The 20,738-nt window shown below is 40.8% G+C and overlaps 1 long non-coding RNA gene across 3 annotated transcripts in view; it reads right to left on the bottom strand.

The window, feature by feature from the left end:
- Nucleotides 1–20,738, bottom strand: part of LOC134419518 (uncharacterized) — a 75,449-nt gene that overhangs the window by 868 nt on the left and 53,843 nt on the right. The window contains exons 1-5 of one of the 3 annotated variants that reach the window (XR_010028073.1): nucleotides 13,545–14,250; nucleotides 12,959–13,028; nucleotides 2,556–2,654; nucleotides 1,890–2,019; nucleotides 729–893 (exon numbers count right to left, since the gene is read on the bottom strand). This is a non-coding gene — a long non-coding RNA (uncharacterized LOC134419518). Of the gene's footprint in view, nucleotides 1–728; nucleotides 894–1,889; nucleotides 2,020–2,555; nucleotides 2,655–12,958; nucleotides 13,029–13,544; nucleotides 14,251–20,738 lie in introns of those variants that run through there. The other 2 variants (XR_010028074.1, XR_010028072.1) reach the window with 2 other exon arrangements.

The raw sequence follows: 20,738 nt of genomic DNA, 5'->3' as shown, positions 1-20,738 counted from the left end.
AAACCTGCTGAAGGGAGCAGGCAACTTCCTACTGGACATTCTTGTAAGCTGCACTGCAGTTACCAAGGGAATGCTGACATTTACAAATGGGTCAGAAATAGGGAGGAAAGTATGTGGGTGCTATGAAAGATTTGTTGGTCTCTGTCTACCCATCTTTTATTATAACATCTCCTGCTCACTGCACTGCAGTTGTGCTGCTCCTGAGACCTCTTGTCTGAACAACGTTCTTGTTGCAGGTCAGTACAGAACCTGCCCCACTGTTCTCTCAGGGGGACTGATAAACCCCTTGACAGAGAAGCACAGACAAAGCAAGGCAGTCCTCCATTTTTTTTTTGTGTTAAAAAAATCATACTGGTTATTCAAAAGTGTTGCTATTTTTTATGCTACCCTGCTTGGAGAAAAAGGCAGTCCTCTGAGAGGCTTACAGTCTACATTTAGAAGAAGATGAGTCACAGGCAGGGAAAGGGACTCACTGGAAGGGAAAGAATTATACAAAGGTCAAATGAGGGGGTTTGCATCTCTTGCTTATGGGCATCACACGTTCCTGAGCAACAGGCCTATCCCCCTTTCCAGGGTTAATCCTAGTATTCTCAGGAGCTTTGCAGGTCTGTTCCCATTTGCTGTAAGCTGCTGCAAATCCCCAAGGAGCACCCAGTCACTGAGCTGATGGAACAGACAGGCATTTTGAGTGTACTCACACATCAACATGCATACACATATGAGGATACCTTGCCAAGGCCCCAGAGATCCATATTTCCACAGCCTCTTTCATCAGTTCAGGCGTGTAGTCAGTTCCAGATGACTGCAGATGCAATCTGGGTCAGGGCAGTGATGCAAACCTCGGCCAGCCCACAGCTTGGCTACATTGCTCCATCATATGGATCATGGCTAAGCTGTACAGCAGATCACAACAGAGATGAGAGAGAAGTCTTTAGGAAAGCTGAAGGTGTAGTGACAGGCATGACTAAAAAATGCAATAAGGAACAAAAGATAGGGACATAGAACCACACAGATGACGACATCAAAAGGAGACAAAGAAAACAAAAATATAGCACAGGAGCAATAAACCACAATGAATAGAGGATAAAAAAGCACCCAATAAGAAGAAGCATTCGATTTTTATTATGAAGTTTTTCTGTGATGTTGCTGCCACAAGTACCTCACAAGCAATACACATCTCAGTGAGACCACATTTCCATGTCTCCCTCCTGCCCTGCTCTCTCAGTACCTGAGGAAAACACTTCTCACTACAAGTCCACAGGCAAGCACCCAAGACAGTCACTCACTGTCCCCACAGTGGCACCTGTGGCTCAGGAGTCTCAGCGCTCGGGAAGCCTCAGCCCTGGGATCTACTTCTCATCCCAGCCTGCCCAGTGCTGCCAGAAATGCTGTCTGCTCTGCAGCAACCCTGAGACAGGAGAGGGGGATTGCTGGTTATCTGTGATGTGTCATGTTTTTTCCTGCCCCTGAACAGTGTAGTCATTTGTTTCATTAAATGGCATTCTTGTACCCAGCACTAATTTTATCCCTTTACAAATATGTTTTTCACTCTAGCAACTCAAGAGCAGCTCTCCCCCCTGTACAGTCATTCTGCTCTCATGCCTCTCTTACCATTACTCACACCTATTGCAGTGAGGCCAGATTCAATAATGGGCCTGGCTGCTGCAGAGCTGAGCACTGCAGTGGGTCTTTGCCTAAATCCATAGCCCCAAATTACGACACCCTGCCCCAGTGCACACTGAAAGCAAAAATTAGAATACCTAAGAATGTAAGCTTCATTGTCCATTCTGTTAATGTCTCAACAAGTACCATTCAGACACGCCAACAAATCTCTCAATGCACCTCATCAACTGCTGAGTTCATTGTAATGATGGGGTGAGGCAAGACACCTTGTGTGGAATTCCAGATCCTCAGCTTTTCCTTAGCCATCTACTCCATCTCCTTACAAAGCTCATGGTGCCCCTCCAAGTCTGTGCACTATTTAGCACTCACCCAGGAGTTCCAGTTTCCCTCTTCTGCCTGAAAGGGCAGAAAGTGCTTTAACAGCATGGCACAGGTGTGCAGGGTGTGGTGATTTTGGTCAAAGCTATTTCACAGCACACAGAATCACAGAATCATCACATCATAGAACCATAGAGTTGCCTAGGTTGGAAGGGACCTTAAAGATCATATACTTTCAACTCTCTTGTCATGGGCAAGGATGCCTTTCACAAGGCCAGGGTTCTCAGAGCCCCATCCAAGATGGTCCTGGACATTCACAGGGATGGAACGTGCACAACTTCTCTGGGCAACCTATTCCAGTGCCTCACCACCCTCAGTAAAGAATTTCTTCTCAGTAACTGTTTTTCTTTCAGCTGTAATAATGGGAGGGAAAGCCAGTGGGACTGGAGGGGCTGTGGCAGACATTCTCAGACCCAGCATACATCCTGTGCATACATCTTCAGCATATGTTAAAGTGGTGTATCTGGGCAACTATAAAAGCAGGTATTTATGTAACCCTCCTTCCTTTTGGCATGCTACACATGCAGCAGGTGCTGGGGTTCCATGGTTCAGACCTGGGCTTTGCCAGCTGGCTCTTGCTGTCAGCTCCTGCAGTACAGGACTCCTGTGGGCCCAGCATAAGGCACTTCGAGCTGATCGCCCTCTCTGCAGAGCTTGCAGGAAACAAGGGAGCCAGAGAACAGCAGGTTGAGAGAAAGGGATGGAATTGGTAACATTAAGGGCCATAATAAATAACCAACTAAGCACAAATTTTGATTGATGTGTCACTCATCTGCAATTGTACACTTTTGAGTATAGTTTCTATGAGAAGGGCAGAAATCTGCAAACACAAGGCAGCTGTGAAGCTCAAGTCTTAACTTTTAAACTGAGTCAGTCAGGCATTTGAGGTTACCACACTGTGTTACAGCTATACACTCCTTGCTTCTCAAATAAACTTTGGGCATCAGCAATCTAGCCTGCTTCAGGGAATAAAGTCCCAAATTTCTCAACAACAAAACACTCCAGGCAAATGTAGCAATGGAAGACAAACAGAACCTAAAGCCAAACAGTAACTGGCATATTAACTAGTTGAGTCTACAGATTGCAAATCCAACGTGCCATGCAGATGTACGCTGCTCTTTATGGGAAGGTCTGTTCAGTTTACCTTTCAAACAGGAAACAATACAAATGGTACTAAAAACTTCTTGTACTCAATACAGGGATTTTCCACTTTTACCTGCTATGGATTGATAGTGTGTCTCTTGTTAAAACTCAAAATTCCACTTTTTGTTGCCATTCCCTGTTTAGAGTTCTCAGAAGTGACTACAATGGGGAGCTCCAGATCCTCTTACTATGCAAACCAAGGAAAAGCTTAGTAGGACATGCATATATAGTGGGGGTTGGGTTTTATAATCACCAGCAATATTGGAAATCAAGTACTACTCAAAAAAAAAAAAAAATTCTAATAGTTGTGCATGCTGCGAATCCAGTGCAGCATATGTTTACTGGAGACATAATATGGCCATGACAACAGATTACCCTTTTTCAATCCTACAACACACTGAAATATATTGATTTGAGCTGAAAATATCATCCGGAGTAATGAAAGGCTGTTTGCTCATTTGTTTAATCCTTGATGTCTCTTCTACCTAGTTTTGTAACTGTAGATAAGTGATACAGATACTTGTCCACATAAAACGAACAAAGTTCAGGAATGCATGCCACTCACACCACTAACACAGTCATCTTACACAATGCATTCACTTTCAGCCCCCGATGATGGACTGTTGTGGTGTGCTGTAATGTCCCATTTTGGCCTTCCAGGTCACTTCCCCAGGTGTGCCTATGTCTCTCTCCCTTCCCCCTTGCCCCCATGCTGAGTGAGTCCTGTCAATCAGGCTGAACATTCCAGCAAGGCGTCGTGTGGTTGGTCAAGTTCAAAGGATGCCCCTATGCCCAGAGGTCATTGGCCTGTCTGGGTGTCATCTTCCCCTGAGACCCTGCCCCTCTCACCTGGTTGGTGGCTCACCTGTACCTCCCCTCCCCTGTCCCTGAGCTTAAAAAGGTGATCAGACCATGCGGTCTTGGTTCTGTTGGAGCAGTTGCTCACGTTCAGACCTCTGTAACCATGGAATAAACCTCTGGACATTAAACCCTCCAGCAGAATCCTCTCCTTTTTCTCTTCACCATCGCCTGAAGCTATTCCTCCTGAGGTAAACAGGGTTCCTAACAAGCCTGGACTTGTTCAGTGCCCAGCTGCAACCACCAGCAAGCCAAGGTATCTCTGGGGTGACACACCGCAGTTGCTGCCTTTGGCCCGGCAGCGAGGGTCAGACTGGCCCAGGCACAATCTAACTGGTAATATTGGGATTCATATTCCAACATTTGGTAATAAATCTCTTTGTCTCATCCTTTTAAAGAAATCTGTAGTCCTCAAGTGTCTCCCTAAAGATCCACGTGCCAGACAGTTCTGGTACCAAAACACAAGACTTCCTCTTGGCTACTCCCAGTATTTCACAAATATGAACTCCACTTTGAATGCCTGTTAAACAAAATGTATCATTCCTAGGGGAAATGTGAGGGCAGAAATTTCAACTAGGACCTTACCATGGCAGAAGCTGCAAGCAAAAAAGGTATCTCAGGTTGCTATTTATCTTTAAATCCCAGTTTTGCATCTTCATATTTTTCATCAAATTCTCTGTATTTCTTTAAAATGTTTGGATTCCAGACCTCCTAAAGACTTTTACCATTGCAGTTTTAACCACTGAAATTGGCATTTCAAAACCACCATTGTTTAAAAACAATGTAGGACCAAAGACACCATAATAATGTTTTCACACAGAAGGTTATCTATTTGAGGTGTGTAAAATGCTATCCCCTCTGGTGACTTCAGTGGAAATCTGAAGATTTACAGAAGCAATGGCCTGGCTCCAAAGTATTCCTACAAAAAAAGAATTAAAACCAAACAATGAGCAATTAAAAAAACAACTCAAAAAATGCTGCCACAGGCTGCAGTGAACCCTCCCTTTCTGAGTCTACTGATACCAAACCAAGCCCTGCCATACTCTGGTTCTGTTCAGTGTGTAGGTTCCCAGTATTCCTATATATCAATTCTCTGTTACTTCTACTCATCAGCCAGCACCTGCAGCAAAACCAGGTGTATGTTTATACATCCATGTGTGTGAGCAGACACGTGTACACACTCCCCTCAGAGGTGGTTACCTAAAACCAGCAAAAGAATGGATTTGGCCTGCTCTTGGTGACAACAGTAACACTTTATTTTTGTTTAACACTAAAATATGAGCTGTTTTGCTTTTGTTTTTGAGTCACACTAATGTCATTATCAGCCTTATCATGTGAATGCTGCTCACTTCCATGACTTTCCCCAATCAGTGTTGTTTCAAGAGGCATGATACAGCACAAGAGGACTAGAAACAAGTGACACCAGTGGAAGTGCCTCTTTTAGTGGCAGAAAGCCTGGCAGGATGACATGGGCTAATCAGGTCAGAAAATGTTTCTTTGCTGAAGGCCTAACACAGTATTCCTACCATTTCCATGGGAAGTCCACAACTTCCTTCCAAGTCCAAAAGGTTAAGAAAAGAACAAGAGAAAGAACCTGCTATGAATAGGAATTATTTTCTTTAAAGAATCAGACTCATAATAGAAGAATAAAATAATTTCAGGAATCTGGGTTAAATAACAACCAAGTATGTTTCATTCCACACTCATACCTTCACTCTTTGGTCACATCTCTGCCCTGTAAACTTCAAGATAAATGTCTATAGCTCAAATCCCACTTTACAGAAAAAAAGTTTAAGAAACCAGTTAGAAATAATACTTTTTTTTTTTTGTCTTTCTTCCTAGTCTTTCATACTGTCTTATACCAAATAAGCCTTCCATTTTCATGACTTGTTCACCTCTAGGCATATGAAGGAAGTTTAATTCTTATAATCAATTCACTTCTTTGCTTCAGCAACTACTGAAAGTGCCAGTGGTAGCACTTAATGCATAAATTGATAATTGGATTGATTCTATCACTTAGTTTTCTATTGACCACTGAATAGGAAGTTACCTCCTTAAAACATATTATTTCTCTTTGAATAATCTGCTACAGATGTGGACTGAAAAATAAAATTAAAATGGATGACTGAGCAAGCTTGCTTAACTCCCTGCCCTGTGGAGATTTCCCAAAAGCCAAAATGCCAAGTAAAAATCTAAACTGTCTACGTAGAGGACAGCAGCCTTGCTGAAAAGCAATGTTCTTTAATCTTTAGGTTCTTCTGTTAATTATTGAGTACTGCACTAAGTGCTGTATGTAAAAACTACAGTCCAAAAGGCAGGGAAAAAAAAGACACAAAGTCCCAAGGAAGCTGATTATGCATACATTTTAGAATGCAACATTGTCTTGGCCTAGATACCTAAAAACTTACTAAAAATTGTTCCATTAAGACTCCTACAAGTGGCCCATCCAGGCACAAGAAGTCAGGTAGCACTGCATGAATTCAGCCATAGTGTCCAAACCAAACACACAGTTCAGAGCAAACACAACCAAACTACTCAATTAAGAGGCATAAAATGAAATTAATATGACAAAAACTGGCAGCACTTTTCAAAATGGACCCACTGTAACTTAACATATCCATCTCAGAATCCACTGATAGACAAGAATGTGGTATTATGGGAGGGGATACCCAGGATTCCCAAGTCAAATTCCCCACCACTGTGCAGAACCCAGCACTGATGCTCTTTCCTGGATATATCAAACTTCCTTCTAAAAGAAACTTAAATTTGTTTCTTGTTTGAAACTACCTCAGAATATCGTCAGTCTGATAGTTAAAGCTGTTCCTCCAATTTCCAGCAAAGTCTACCCATTATCCCTTTTACACACATTTGTTTTGCTTTATTCTAATCTTGAGCTCATATAATTATTTTCCTTCCTTACATAACAGTGTAATTGTCACTTCTGTGTCTCTCTGTTAAGCCTCTCTATTCCTCATAACATCCATTTGGTCCTTTTCTGCATCTGTTCCATCCATCTGTTTGAACCCATTTATCTGAATGTGGGTGATAGTTGGACTCCACACAAGATCTTATTAATGTCACACACTTTGACAGCAATATTTTCTATACATACAGGAAATCCATCCCTTAACACTTTCTAGGACACTATCTTTTTTATTATTATTTTCTCAGCCATGTCACATGCTATCATTCTCCTGCTGACTATTACACCAACTACCAACCTGACACTGAAGTGACAGAAGAAATTGCCATCAGTTTCTATTTGCATCACTAAATCTCATGTAATTCTATTAATCTCAGTTTTGATTCATCATGTCAGCACATGGATATTCCAATCCTCCTCTCTATTAATACAGTCCACCAGTTTTGTGTCATAAGATTTTATCATTGTTGTACTTTTTCACTAGTATCACTAAGGAAAGAATTCCAATAGTCCTCAAAACCTCCAGTTTTCAACCTTCTTTTCCTCAGTACAGTCTCCTTCTAGCTATTATCTACCAGTTCATTCCAAATGCAATCCATTACAATGCAATTAATCCAAATTTTCTCTGTTTTATATGATTTTCTCACATGGTACAGTATCAAAGTTTCCTCACAATGAAACACAGGGTAACAAGGAACATAGGGTAACAAGGTAGTCTGGCACAGCCTTTTTTTGCTAAAACTGCTGTATTTAATCCCACCTTTAATTTCTCTGTGATCTTATGTTGCTCTTCAAAAATTGTCCTACACCTAAGTGTAGAATGGCTGCCAGATTAGATCATCTCTATTAGCAATCTTGTCTTTCCCTTTGGGTACCCTCAACTATTTGACCCTCTCTGCATGTAGCTTCCACTACTAAAACAGTACAGTATTTGCAGGTAGATCATACATTTTTGGAAATGGAATATTCTGTATTTATTGTATTAAAGCACAACTGCAGTGCTAATGCATTGCCACTGAAATAAGAAAACAGAATCCAGGAAAACCTACTATTGTAAAACTGGAAAAACAATGGTTAGAATGGGAACAGAGTAGGCCATACACTAACAAGTTTAAAGCACATTACAATGGATTAATCATATTTCCCTTGCCTTGATCTTTTCTGCTTTATTTTGTTCTGGACTTGCTGATTTGTATCTCAAGCCATCTTCACCAGCTTCACTCTGCAAGTCCAAACCACCAGAGGTTATAAAACTGGCACTAAAGGCACTTATCCCTTTTCTGTGGCTACTCAGTAATTTCTTTCATAAGCAAAACAACTTTTATCCTCCACTGGAACAATACCTTCCCTTGAAAAAACCCATATATTTCACTTCTTTTTCTTTCTTCTGAGAACCATCTATGTATACTTTAAGAACTGTATTTCAGGTGATATTATTGGCTAAATCTGATGTGCTTTCTGACTCAAAAATGTTTGCAGAGTTCCTCACATACCTCTCACAGAAACTGAGCAATAGAAAACAAGCCTACTATGGCATATTTCCTTTTTATGTTGTTGTTTGAGCTCAACAGTGTAATATTCTCTGCACTTGATTTAGTAGTTAACAAATAAATTAGTCTTCTTCTGAATCTCAGGAGGATTACTATTAGCAAAGAAAATAACTTCACAAAAATATTTCTATTCCCAGGAGAAGTTTAAGTACGTTCACCCCCAAGTTCAGCTGACTGCGAACCCCAAGATCTGCTTCAAAAACGTAAGGAGGAAAACAAAAATACAGAAACAAAATTTACTAAACTCAGACTGATTTATTATTTGTCATTCCTTTGATACATAGAGTAACTTATCCCTAGTTAATTAACAAGTTACTTTAAAACATCAGGTTGAACAAAAACTGACTTCACTCTACTGGTATAAATTACATTGAATTAACACGTAGCGTTAATTGCCTCCTTTTTCTTCCCTCACCGCTTTGTCCGGAGAGAAAATACCTCTCTATCCGGTAAAATGCCAAGGCCTGTTTGATTCCTGGGTTTGTCCCATAACTTCAACGCACTTCAGCACCTTCATTCTTCCACTTCACATTTAAAAAACTCAAATAAAAAACCCCCAACTTGCAGATAAAAGCACTCGATCCCCTCTTGCCACGTGCCAGCCTTTGGCATCTCTGCGCTCTGGGCTTCGGTGCGGAGCAGAGCGCGAACTGGAAGCCCAGGTCCGCAGCCGCAGTGAGCCCGTGAGCCGGTGCCTCTCCGGGGCCCCGGGCAGCCACCGGCGCGGCGGGACGGCAGCAGCCCCAGAGGCAGCGCGGGCGAGCCGCCCGTGTGCTTTAACCAGAGCAAATCCCTCTCGGGAGGACGTGGCTCCGGCCGAGCCCTGCCGGGCCGGGCTGACGCCCCATTGCCCGGACCGGGCGCGGAACGGCCGGCAGCGAGGGGCACCGGGAGGCCTCGGCTCCGCCGATACCGGGGCTGGCCAGGACGGGCCGGGCACCCCAGCACGACCGGCTCCGGGACAAAGCGGCCACTGACCTGCCGGCGCTCGAGGCGCGTCCCCGGCCAGGCCGCGGCCGAGGCCGATGTTCAGGGCGCGGGGATAACGCCGGCGCTCGCAGAGACCCCCGGCCGGGCACGGGCCGGCTCAGCGCGGCGGCTGAGCGCGGACGGGCCGGCCCGGAGCTCCCGCCCGACGGGACAGCTCCGGCCCCCCCACCCCGCCAGCGCGGGCAGGCGCCGTCACAGCGGCTGTCAGCGAATCCCGGGCGCCGGTGGCGGTTCCCGGCATGCCGCGGCGCCTACAGCTCCCGCCGGCCCCCGCGGCCCGCCGCCGTTAACCCTCTGCGGCGCCGAGGCGCCTCCGCCGGCCCGCCCGGCCCCCCCTCGCCGCTGCCCGGCGGGTCTCGCCCGGGACCCCGGCCCGGTGCCTCCGCGGCCCCCGAGGAAGATGCACTCCGCCCCGGCTCCCCGGCGGAGCTTGCTCCGAGCGGCTCGGCCCGGCCCGGCCCAGCGGCGGGCCCCGGGCCGCTGCCATTGTGGCGGGTTTCAGTACTCCCTCAGTGTGCTTTCTGGTCCCGGCCACAACTATTTGTTACTGGCATTAACTGCACGCTCCCTGAGAGATAGTAAAAAACAGGTGAAATACCTTATTCTAGCTGGTGGGGCTTTAAAAAAGTTCTTTATTTATGTTTGAGGAGGCAAATTGTAATAAGCAAATTAACTCCAAAACAGCTTTACAACCCCCAGAAAACTTCGTGACAAAGTTACTAGGAAATGCTGGGCTATCCTGTAGTGAAAGGAATGTGAAAATCAGTCACTCATGTTCTGCCCTCCTTCCCATACACTCTCCATACAGGTGCTCAGTATACGTGTGACTAACACATACAGCACTTTTACAGCTCCTCTCTTTAAATAAGTAGCAAACAATGTGCATGCAACTGCCCTGCTGGGAACTAAAAAATATCCCGGGGAGTCAGACTCAATTTATAAAGTCAGTGAGGGACAGGGGCAGATAGCACAAGTCCAGGCAAAAGCAGCACCTCGGAATAAAACCCTCTGGGTCTCACCCGGCCCCCCTCCGCAGCACGGCATCGCACCCCAAAACAGCCCCTGCACAAACGCAGACCTCATCCTCTATTCTTCCATTTTATTTGAAATTTTTTTTATGAAAGCCTCATGCAGCAAATAAAAGTCAAATAGCTCTAATTTGTAATGCTGCAGACTGTAACATGCTCAGACGTGTAACTGCCTGACAGGCTACACAGAAATCTACCTTAGGCTCCAACCTCTGAAACAAATGCAAATATCCAGAAACATTCTCCTATTTCTCCAATATTAAATGACAAGTAAAACAAACATATTGCCAGATTTTTTTCATACAAATACGTCTTTTAAAAAAATTAAATCACTACAAATTTATTATTTATTTCAAACTATAAACAACACAGAGGAAAGAAACACATATACGTTTCCCTTTTTAGAAAAAAAAAGCCAACAGATTTATCTATGAGAAAAGCCCACACGTAGCTCCTTTTTTTAAAGTTCATTTTTTACTACCCTGCCCCTGAAATCAGCCTACAACCCATAGATTTATCTAGAGAAAACACAATTGGAAAACCTTTTTATGTTGCACTCTTTTTGGCCCTTACAGGAGGTTTTTAAAGACAATTCACAGCCATGCTATTTCAAACAGCACGAATACAATTATTTAGAATTTATTCTTTACTGTGGAAAATTTTACTTTGATATATTTTCCAGAATTTCCTGGGAAAACACAATCAGTCCCCATCTAGCTAAGCGCACCTACACTGTTACCTCTTTCTCTATATTTTTTCCTCACAAATCAACCACAAACATTTCATAAGTGTTTACATAGACATAATAAAATAAGAAGAACAACAATACCACAAGAAAAATGCTCCAAACCAAACTGAAGGTGTAAATGACCTCCTGCCATGTTCCAGACGTACCTACAGAATCCCTCCTCACTGGTACAGGATTATACATTCCATTATAAGTTCAGCCTTTTCATATTTTGTACTATTTTAACACCCTAAATTTATAGATTTTTAAAATTGGCATGTTAAAAGGGCTTTATTTAAGAATTTCAATGAAAATAGTGTTATGTTTTGTCCTATTACCATAATCCTTCTTTTTAAATCACTTAGAATTTAAGTATAACCTAATTAAGTAATTTTAAGTAAGTCTTAACCCAAATACATAGATCTAATAAAAATGTATTTTGCAAACAGAGAAAATAGACTTCTAAAATGGATTCCTCAGGTATGAACAAAGATGCTGAAACATTTCCTCCCCACAAACTTTGAGATCTGAACTATTTCACGACAATTAAATTTAAAACCAAAATACATATAAGAAAACAAATTTCTCCAAATATCTAGTATAATGTTTCATTCCAATTGTATTTATTTATTCCTTTTACATTTGAAAGAAATCCTTCTATTTTCCTTGAGGAGAAAGAAGAGGGGAAGAAAAATACTTAAAATCCTAACTACCTATCTACACATACTATTTATTTCAAAACTCTTCTAACAGCAGTTAATACTTTATTTTAGATAATGTATATTATCTTGCCTGTAAAAATATTATTATTTAGATTTCTGCCTTTTCAAAGACTACAGAACAACATTATAGATTTTAGAGTCCTCTAATCATCTTTAATCTCTCACTTTTTTCAATGCTACAAACATCCTATTTGGTAAATGGAATTTATATTTTTCTCTTGTATTAATTATCAGAGTTGAATCAACAATTCAAACCAAGAAGAACAAGTGACGTACCGTAACACAATAGCAACTCCAACACTTTAACACAGCTCCTCTATGTATTGGTGTATAAAAACCTTGCACAAAGTATAAAATACCTCAGAAACACAGACTCTTTCCTGATCAGAAAATTTTACTTATTCACTAATGTGACCTCAAGCAACTGCATTTTTCTCAAAAAGCATCCTATCTAGAGCTTTATGCCATTTACTGACTCTTGCTTAATTAACCAGCATGCTTTAAAACCAAGTCTCGGCCCTTCAACTTAATCAGAACAGACTACTTTTAATTGCTACCACATCAAATATATTTGTCAACACAATAAAACCACATACAATTAGAAAGAACTATTTTTTCTATCCCTCTCTTTGACCAACCAGAGATTGCAGCATCTACTTCCAATTTATTAGCTGTTCTAATATGAAGCAAACCGAAACACACAGCACAGTTCACAAATACATTGATCTTTCTATAATATCCTATCATTTGCATCTTTTAATGGGAAAATCCAGAATACCACTGTCAGCACTGTTGTTCTCCTGCAACCGATCGGACCTCAGAAGGACTTGGCATTAACTTCCCTCCCTCACAACACTTTGCCTCCTCACCTCTCTCAAAATAAAACAAAAGTATCTATGTTTGTCTGAAATGTCAATAAACACCAAAATCTAAAAGGCCAAAAGGTCAGGTATTATTTAATCTGAACAGAAAAGTTATTTTTTCTCTCTCTCAAGCCATCAGTAAGAGCAGGTTACCTGAGAAGAAATGCCCATGTCCCTTAGATGTCCGTCCTTCTGTCCCAGAACAGGGGCTGTGCCACGCTCTCTGTAACATAAGAGGGAATAGATTAAAATTGTTGTATACCCAGGCACATTTCTGTACATTCAAATTATCTGTCCCTCAAAAAGCTTTATATCTTTTTGTCTGAAAAGCATTTTAAAAACTCCTATTAAATTCTACTCTGAGTTCTCAAAATTGGCTTGGCTAAGTCAGGTACACATGTCAAAAATTAGTTCCATACATTGTCAGTTGAAGTACCAGATTCCCCAGGCCTGCTTTTAATTTCTTAGAGGCCTCTATATCACTGCATGCTCTATCTCATTAGCAACATTTAATCTGCAGGTGCTATGATCTTATATTTAAATATATATATATATATATTTTTTTTTTTTTACATACACTGAAATTTTTTAAAAGCCATTTACATGAGGGACAAAGTCCTGAAATATTTCTTCCCACAGCAACTTTTCCCTCCTCTGCTTTAAAAGTTGATTACCTTCCCAGATAAATATGGTCTTTGCTTTACCCATTTTTCTGTGATTTGTATAATTTTGTACTTACTTCTGATGCTGCAGAATTTACATAGGCCTGTAGTTTTGAGACTTCTATCTCCTCTCTCCACCTGCGTGGTAGATACCAGCTAAAATCACTGTCTATATATCATTCCACCCCCCCTCCCTTTTCCCTTCAAACTTTTCCAAACAAATGTGAGAGGGAAAAATGTTTAAGATAATGAATACAAATTCAGTGTGTTAAATTAAAAAAAAAAAAAAAACAACAACAAACCAAAACATTTTGCTTTAGTTTGTCATTTAATAATCCTTATCAACATAAATCATGGTCAGAAAGCCTCAGCACTGTAGGGTGTAGTATTCATGACTAAACTGCCTTAAAAAAATACATCATCTTGTACCCTTTTCCTTCCATATATTTATCTTTCTCATACTGCTCAGATCTACAGCAGACTGTTGCCACACATATATTTTTACACATAATTTCCTAGACACTGACAAATGTGAACCAAAGAAGAATTTTGCTCAAAGTTAACTTATCTAAACCACTTATTTCCTCCATTCTCTTTTTTCCATGGCATCCAATGTTTTTTTTTTACCCTCTGCTGTTGTTTTGCTTGGTATTTCCCCACTTTCCTGTACATTTGTCTCCTGCTGATCCTACTAGATTGGGCAGGAAGAACTGAATGACTGTCTCTCCCCATTTCTACACTGCTATTTTTTGGTGTTTTATCAATTAAATGCATTTGACCATCATTTTAATATATTTTTAAAGGTACTTTTTCTTTCCCTTCTCTAGAAACTTGCTGATTACAGTTACCAATACTTTTGTAAGCAAGGTCAATTCTGTCCTGCTCTAGCACATGCTTCTGTCATAATATTAAGGGTACATGACTTAAAAGTCTGTGATGCAGTGCATGCAAAAGGAAAATGTGTAAGAAAAAGAGGGTAATGTGTACAGATGCCCCTAAATATCATAAAGAAAAAATTGACATTTTTAATTGGTTCTGACTTTTTAAAGAGATACCATCATGAGAAAACACCTATCTTAGAGGAAATCTTCTTCTAGATCACTAGCAACACTTTTTCACACTAATAAAAGCAAAGGAAATTTTAAAATTCAAATTTACTGTTAAGCATCAGCACTTTAGGATTTCTGCATTTCACTCAGCCTGGGAAGGGAGAGTTGCCTGTTGGTTTCACTTTTGTTCTCAGCTAGTTTCACTTTCATGCACTGGCAGAATCTTCTATGTTTTTGGTTCAGCAATGTTAAAGACAACATTTACATCTTTAAACAATCCTCATTACACTTTTAATATGAACAATTTGTGTCCATCTGCTTCCCAGGACACTAAGAAAAAGTAATTTGGGAGTCTAAATATAATGGGTGGCATACTTCTAAAGGAGCAGCTTTCACCTGTCTCATGTTGGGTTGTAGTCTGCTCTTTCTTTCCCTGAAATCAATAGGAAATGTGCCATTCATTTCAGTGATAGCAGGATGAGGCCACTGGGTCTGTAATCTGCAACAAAAGAATGCCATATGCCAGACCAATATATTCCTTACAATATACAGTGTTTGCCTTTAATTATTTTCCTATGCAAACTCAAGGGAAAAAAAGTGGTCCCTGCATTTAACTTTCTGTATGCTTTTAAATTAGCCATAAATACTCTTCCTGACACAGGCCATAGGAAATTAGAGGACATATGTTCACCTTGGTTGGGATGGGGAAGGAAACGCTGTGTCTCTCTGCTACCAACTACGGTAACTCTCCTCCTCCTGCCAAGTGCAATCTATTTTTAAAAAACCACTCCAGCCCAGATAGAACCTTTACTGTCTTACACCAGGACCTTGTCTAAGTTTCCAAAGCATATTTTTTATTTTTTTCAGGATAAACCACAATGCTCTAAGCAGCTAAACAGTCAACAGCAGCAGAAGAACCGGCCTGCATTTATATTTTCTAAACCTGTACATTCCCTTTTATATTACCCTCCCTCTCTATGTACAGACTCCAAAACACAGCTGGGAACTCACACACATGGATGCAAGCACATATACATACAATGGAATCTTCCTCTAGCTACCAAAGCACTGCAGTTTCTGCCTTTGTAGACATAAGGGCTTCTGAGACACTGAGACTTAATGGAAAGACCTAGTGGTCTATAGGAGCCTTGCAAAAATTGCTTTTCAACTTCTTTCATAGAAATTTTGTGTCCCACAAGCACACATAGAAATTGTCACTAGCCGCTTACAGAATTACTGTCATGTTTACATGCCAAAAGTCAAACACTAAAAACTCACATATGCAACTCCTGTGAGAATACTTATATTACAGTTTTATTAACACTACTGTTTATTTTACCATATGAAATGTGAATAAAGGCATGAAATTTCATTGTGATTATGTGCCCATCTACTTCACATTTACACACTTTTCTATCCCAGTAATCTGGGTACTGTATTTTTGACTTATATTGTCACATTACACGTCTGGACACGAGCAGCTTCCACAGCACAATGAAGCACACATTCCTGCTTTCTCTTTTCCTGGATATTACTACACAGAAGAGGAGTAACTAACTGATCTCTCAAAAAGTTTGTCTTTGCCTTCCTTCTCGACCACAACATTTCCTCCCCTTTCCCCAGAAGACGTCCTTTTTGCTTCCAAGGCCAGTTCAGTGTGAGACACTACATTTCAGGTGTGCAAATATACCCCATGTTCAGTGGGGTTATTCACTCATTTAGGTCAACCACACTCTGAGGTGCCTTAGTGCCATACAAAACCAGACCACCATGACCCGGGTCACAGAAAACTCAGTTTGCTGGAAAGCACGATCGCAACACCGACTTTCACACATTCACATCAGCTACATCTGCGTCCCAGGGTATCCATCCATATTCCTTCTAAGTGCCAAAATTCGCTCTCTCCTAACAGCAACATCTAAGACTTGTTTGTCCCTAATTTCCTGATCTCCAACCATGCTGTTGCTAGAGTGTTTTGGTGGGAGTTGGCTATTACACAGATTTTACATCGGGCTTTCACCCAGCTGCATCTGCCCCAGTAACAATGTCCTGGGAGAAAGACTTTACTACTGCCAGCTTTCCTTGCATTAGCTTTTAGGACAAAAACCCCTGAGTTGAATCAATTTCTTTAATATAGGATGAAGCTTAAGTGAGCACTCGTGAACCAGTAAATATCTATCAATTAATATTGGTGGAATTAGATAAATAATTACAGGAAATACAATGACCTGTTTCAAAATGGTTGCTTGAAAGGATGGGCTTAATAAATTAGCCTTGTTCTTAAATGCTGTTCTTGGTGCACTCATAGAAATTATTTCCTTCTGGAGCATTCTGGCCTGTATTTTGCCTGAATTTCATATAAATATTTGCTGTACATTTTTGTGTTTCTAAAACTAGGAAAAACAGATCATTTTAGCTGCGTGATTGCCATTTATCTTTTGTCTTCCAATAATAAGGATATTAAGGCCTCACAGCAAGTATTTCAATGAAACCTTTGAAATACTGTGAGAGTGGTAGAGAGGCCGAAGACAGCTTCAGAGGAAAGAAGATGGAAAGAGGGTTGGTGTTACTTCAAAGATACTTAATGTTATACTAACTCATGAAAAGGGAATTCTCCATGAGGTGCCTGTCCTAGCCATGCCAGCAGTTTTGAAGGGCTCTGCAGTCTCTCCTTGGGGTTTCTAATGGTTTGCAGCCCTCTTCTGACAGGTTCTGCTGAAGTACAAGAGGTTATCACAAGGATAGTCTGCTCCTCTCTCCTTTTTCCCTCTGGAAACAAGGAGCAGAGCAACTATTAACTAATACTTGCTTGTGTATTTGTCTTGGAAGGCACCAGGCATAACACGTGGTGCTATTTAATAGTCCCATTATTCATAATCCTTGCAAGTGGAGAGTAACTGTCATGACAGGTAGGTTAAACAGAGGAACAGAGATGTAAACAGGTCAAACAGTGCCTGTGACAGATGAAGAGAGCACAGCCTAGGATCACTGACTTTTCACCTCTATTTCACTCTAGTTCAGTCTCATATACACCAGACTTCAGCTGTCTTTACCTTTTCCTGATCTTTAAGCAGTGCCCTGATCCTGACTCAATGGGGCATTCACATAGGAGAGACCAAGACGAGCACAGCAATAACCAGGCTAGCTCGGGGGATGGGGATCCATGCAGAGAATCCCAGCAGTGTTGGAACCCCTCCTTTGGATTGTGATAGAACAGCATCTTCCTGTTTGCACAACAGGCTTGTCTCAGAGACACAGTGACTATTACAACACGTGGGTTATAAATGCTATCTGGCCCTATTTTAAACAACCAAGGTAACACAACCTCATAGATTTCCAATAGTCTTTTGCAACTTCTAACTAAAGACTGGCTGATCAAGGATCTAAAACAATGGATATACAGCACAGGGAAAAATACATTCTTTCCTTACATTTAAACATCAAAACCTCTTCTATTGCCCATATCCCTTACCAAGAATAATTTTGTTTGTAGAGAAACATGAGAGAAGGTAGCTGTAACTCAGGTTATCACAGAGACTTTGTGCTGTGGCAGGTCCTCTGCCACTATCAGCAGACCTTCTCTGAATCCAGGTTAAACAAACCTGCTTTCTGTCACTTTCTAAAACTGTGCTGTTGGGGAATTCATCATTCAGTGGGAACTTTGCCTCTGCTAAACAATTGTTTCTCAAACCACGGGTTGCCAAAAGACAATGATACTCACAGTGTTAAAAAACCCAAAGTTTGTCAGGAGTATCTCAGTTTTGACAGCTGGGGACTGAGAAGATCCTGCAAGTATCTAGGGTAGCTACTGATCTACCAACTACCTTGGCTTGCTGTGAGTCCAGTCTCCCTGAAAAAGTTACTTTTCAGGCAGCAATTACAAAAATCTATCATCAAAAAAGGGAAGAATTCAAGACAATGACAGGGAGAGAGGTGAATCAAAAGGAAATCACAGATTCACAAAGTTCAACAAACACTGTACTAAAGGACATAATGACATTGCATACAGTAGACTGCAAAATAAGGAAGTGCATATGCTGCCTGCTAACAGGAAAAGGAACTGCACCACAGGTTACCTCCCTATGAGATTAAAAGAAAGATACATAAAACTTTCCCCGATGATGGCCGGGCTGGTAGCACATTTATCAGACTTGATCAATTAATGGCACATCATTTAGCAACTACATTTTTGCCATATATTCAGTATCCTACAATTGAAATGTAGGGCATGATCCTCACAGTCTGGAAGCATTGGTTCTTCTGAATATTAGTAGATGAATGGGAAGAAACTACACACAACTCATTTTAGCTGGAGGAAGTTCTCAGCATGTGTAAAAATCCTGCTTATTTCACCTGTCTCAAAATGTATTATGAACTTGGTACCTTTTGGGTTGTATGCAGACAGCTGATGAGCTTCCTTAATTTCCCTCTACCATTTTGAAGGGCTTCAGCTATAAAAAAACTTATTGCCAAGCAGTGCTTCTGTTTTCTTGTTCTTAAACCAGCTTTATACACTCCCAAGTCCTTTCCCAGCTGTTTCTGGGAGAAGATGGTGTGTGATTTCTCCCACAGCAAATCTTAAATAATTTATTTTACTTCATATTCTACATGTTCATACATATATTCTACATAGAAATATATTTCTACATCTTATTTGACATTCCAGGGCACCTAGGCAAACGGTGTTCAACTTAGTTAATATTAAACTCCTTGCAAAAGATAAAAGACCCCTTACTTCTCCCACCCTCTTAACACCCTAGTGTAAAAAATAACACCCTCTGGGCAACAAAAGTTTGGCTAGAAATTTCTAACATAATGAAGATCAGAAACCATCTACTAACAGGAGACAAACAGAACATCCATAATTTTTATCCTCAGGAGGACCATCCAAAACCATACTTTGTCTAGCCCTCAAGAATGCATATTCATGGGCTGTAAACCAAGCTGTGTCCAACTAATCTTGGATATACGGTACAGGCATCCCTTTCCTGGGAACCAAGTCAAGTCATTCTCAAGTACCAAAACACACTCATTAGCACTAAGCGAGTGGCTTTTCAACAGTGCAGTTATGAGCATGATGTAACAATTTAAATGGGATTAAACAAAATTCAGTAGACTTCCATAAAAAGGAAATGCAGTGTTCTGGTTTCAGAAATATCACAGGTATGACTTTGATCTTTTCTTATTAAAAAAAAAAATCAAAGTTATGTATAAAAATTACATAAATGATCTTACAGATTTTTATGAAAAATTAATCCCTGTCAGTCTTTTCCATGGACATTTCTTACTGTCCTGTATGATTTTGCAGCACCTCAAAATTCATGGTGTTTTACACTATTTGTCTAAATACCGTAGGACTCCTGGTCACAGCTAATAGCAAAATATTCTCTGGCTACCAAACCATAATTAAAATAATGAGAAATGAGAAAAGAATGGAGAAGAGGAAGAATTTAGCCTGATAGTTATGATAATAGATTACAGACCTATGTGTAAACAGTGGCTGTGGGCCCAATACATATTCCTGATCAAAGCAGTATGAAGTGGACACTTCACAAAGGGTTAAGTCAGGTATTTCTGCTCAGGTTTTCTGTCTCTCACATCAGAGGCATTGAAGCTGGTCTTACTGTGGTTTGTAAAGGCACCCAGCGAGCTGCCAGAGTATAAATTCAAGAAAAAGAGAAGGTTGGGCAGATTAATTCAAACTTCACTTGGCTGAACTTCTCAAATAAACTAAACATGGACAGAACACTGTTAATTGGCACAACCTAGCTGAGACTTTTACCCCCTTTTGAACCTTCCTTGTACGCCATGAAGTTGAAGACTATGACCCACATTTCACTACTGTTGCACATCTTTGTGTGACCAGTGAACTCTGAAAATTCAGAAAATGTATACAGGAAAAATTCTGAATTTTAATTAAATTTGGAAAAAGAGACACATGTGAAACGCTCACAAATGGTAAGTGATTCTGTCAGCATCCACTTGATTTTCACCAGTTGTTAGTTTAAGGCAGCCATTAATACCTTCTTGCTTCATGTTACCTCCCAACTTATATGCATAGGGAATAAATACACCAGCAGCTAGGTGTATTATCTATCCAGAGTTTGTTCTATATACAATATTTTCTTTGGTAAAAAATTAGCTCCTCTCTATTCCTAAAGTTTCAATTTCTTTTAAGCAAGCAGTTAAAATATTCACGACGTCCCAGCCATAAATACAGAA

The sequence above is a fragment of the Melospiza melodia genome, chromosome 6 (genome assembly GCF_035770615.1).
Source record: "Melospiza melodia melodia isolate bMelMel2 chromosome 6, bMelMel2.pri, whole genome shotgun sequence".
Lineage (NCBI taxonomy): Eukaryota > Metazoa > Chordata > Aves > Passeriformes > Passerellidae > Melospiza > Melospiza melodia.
Note: the sequence above shows the minus strand (reverse complement) of the source record. Positions and strands in the feature narration are given on the sequence as shown.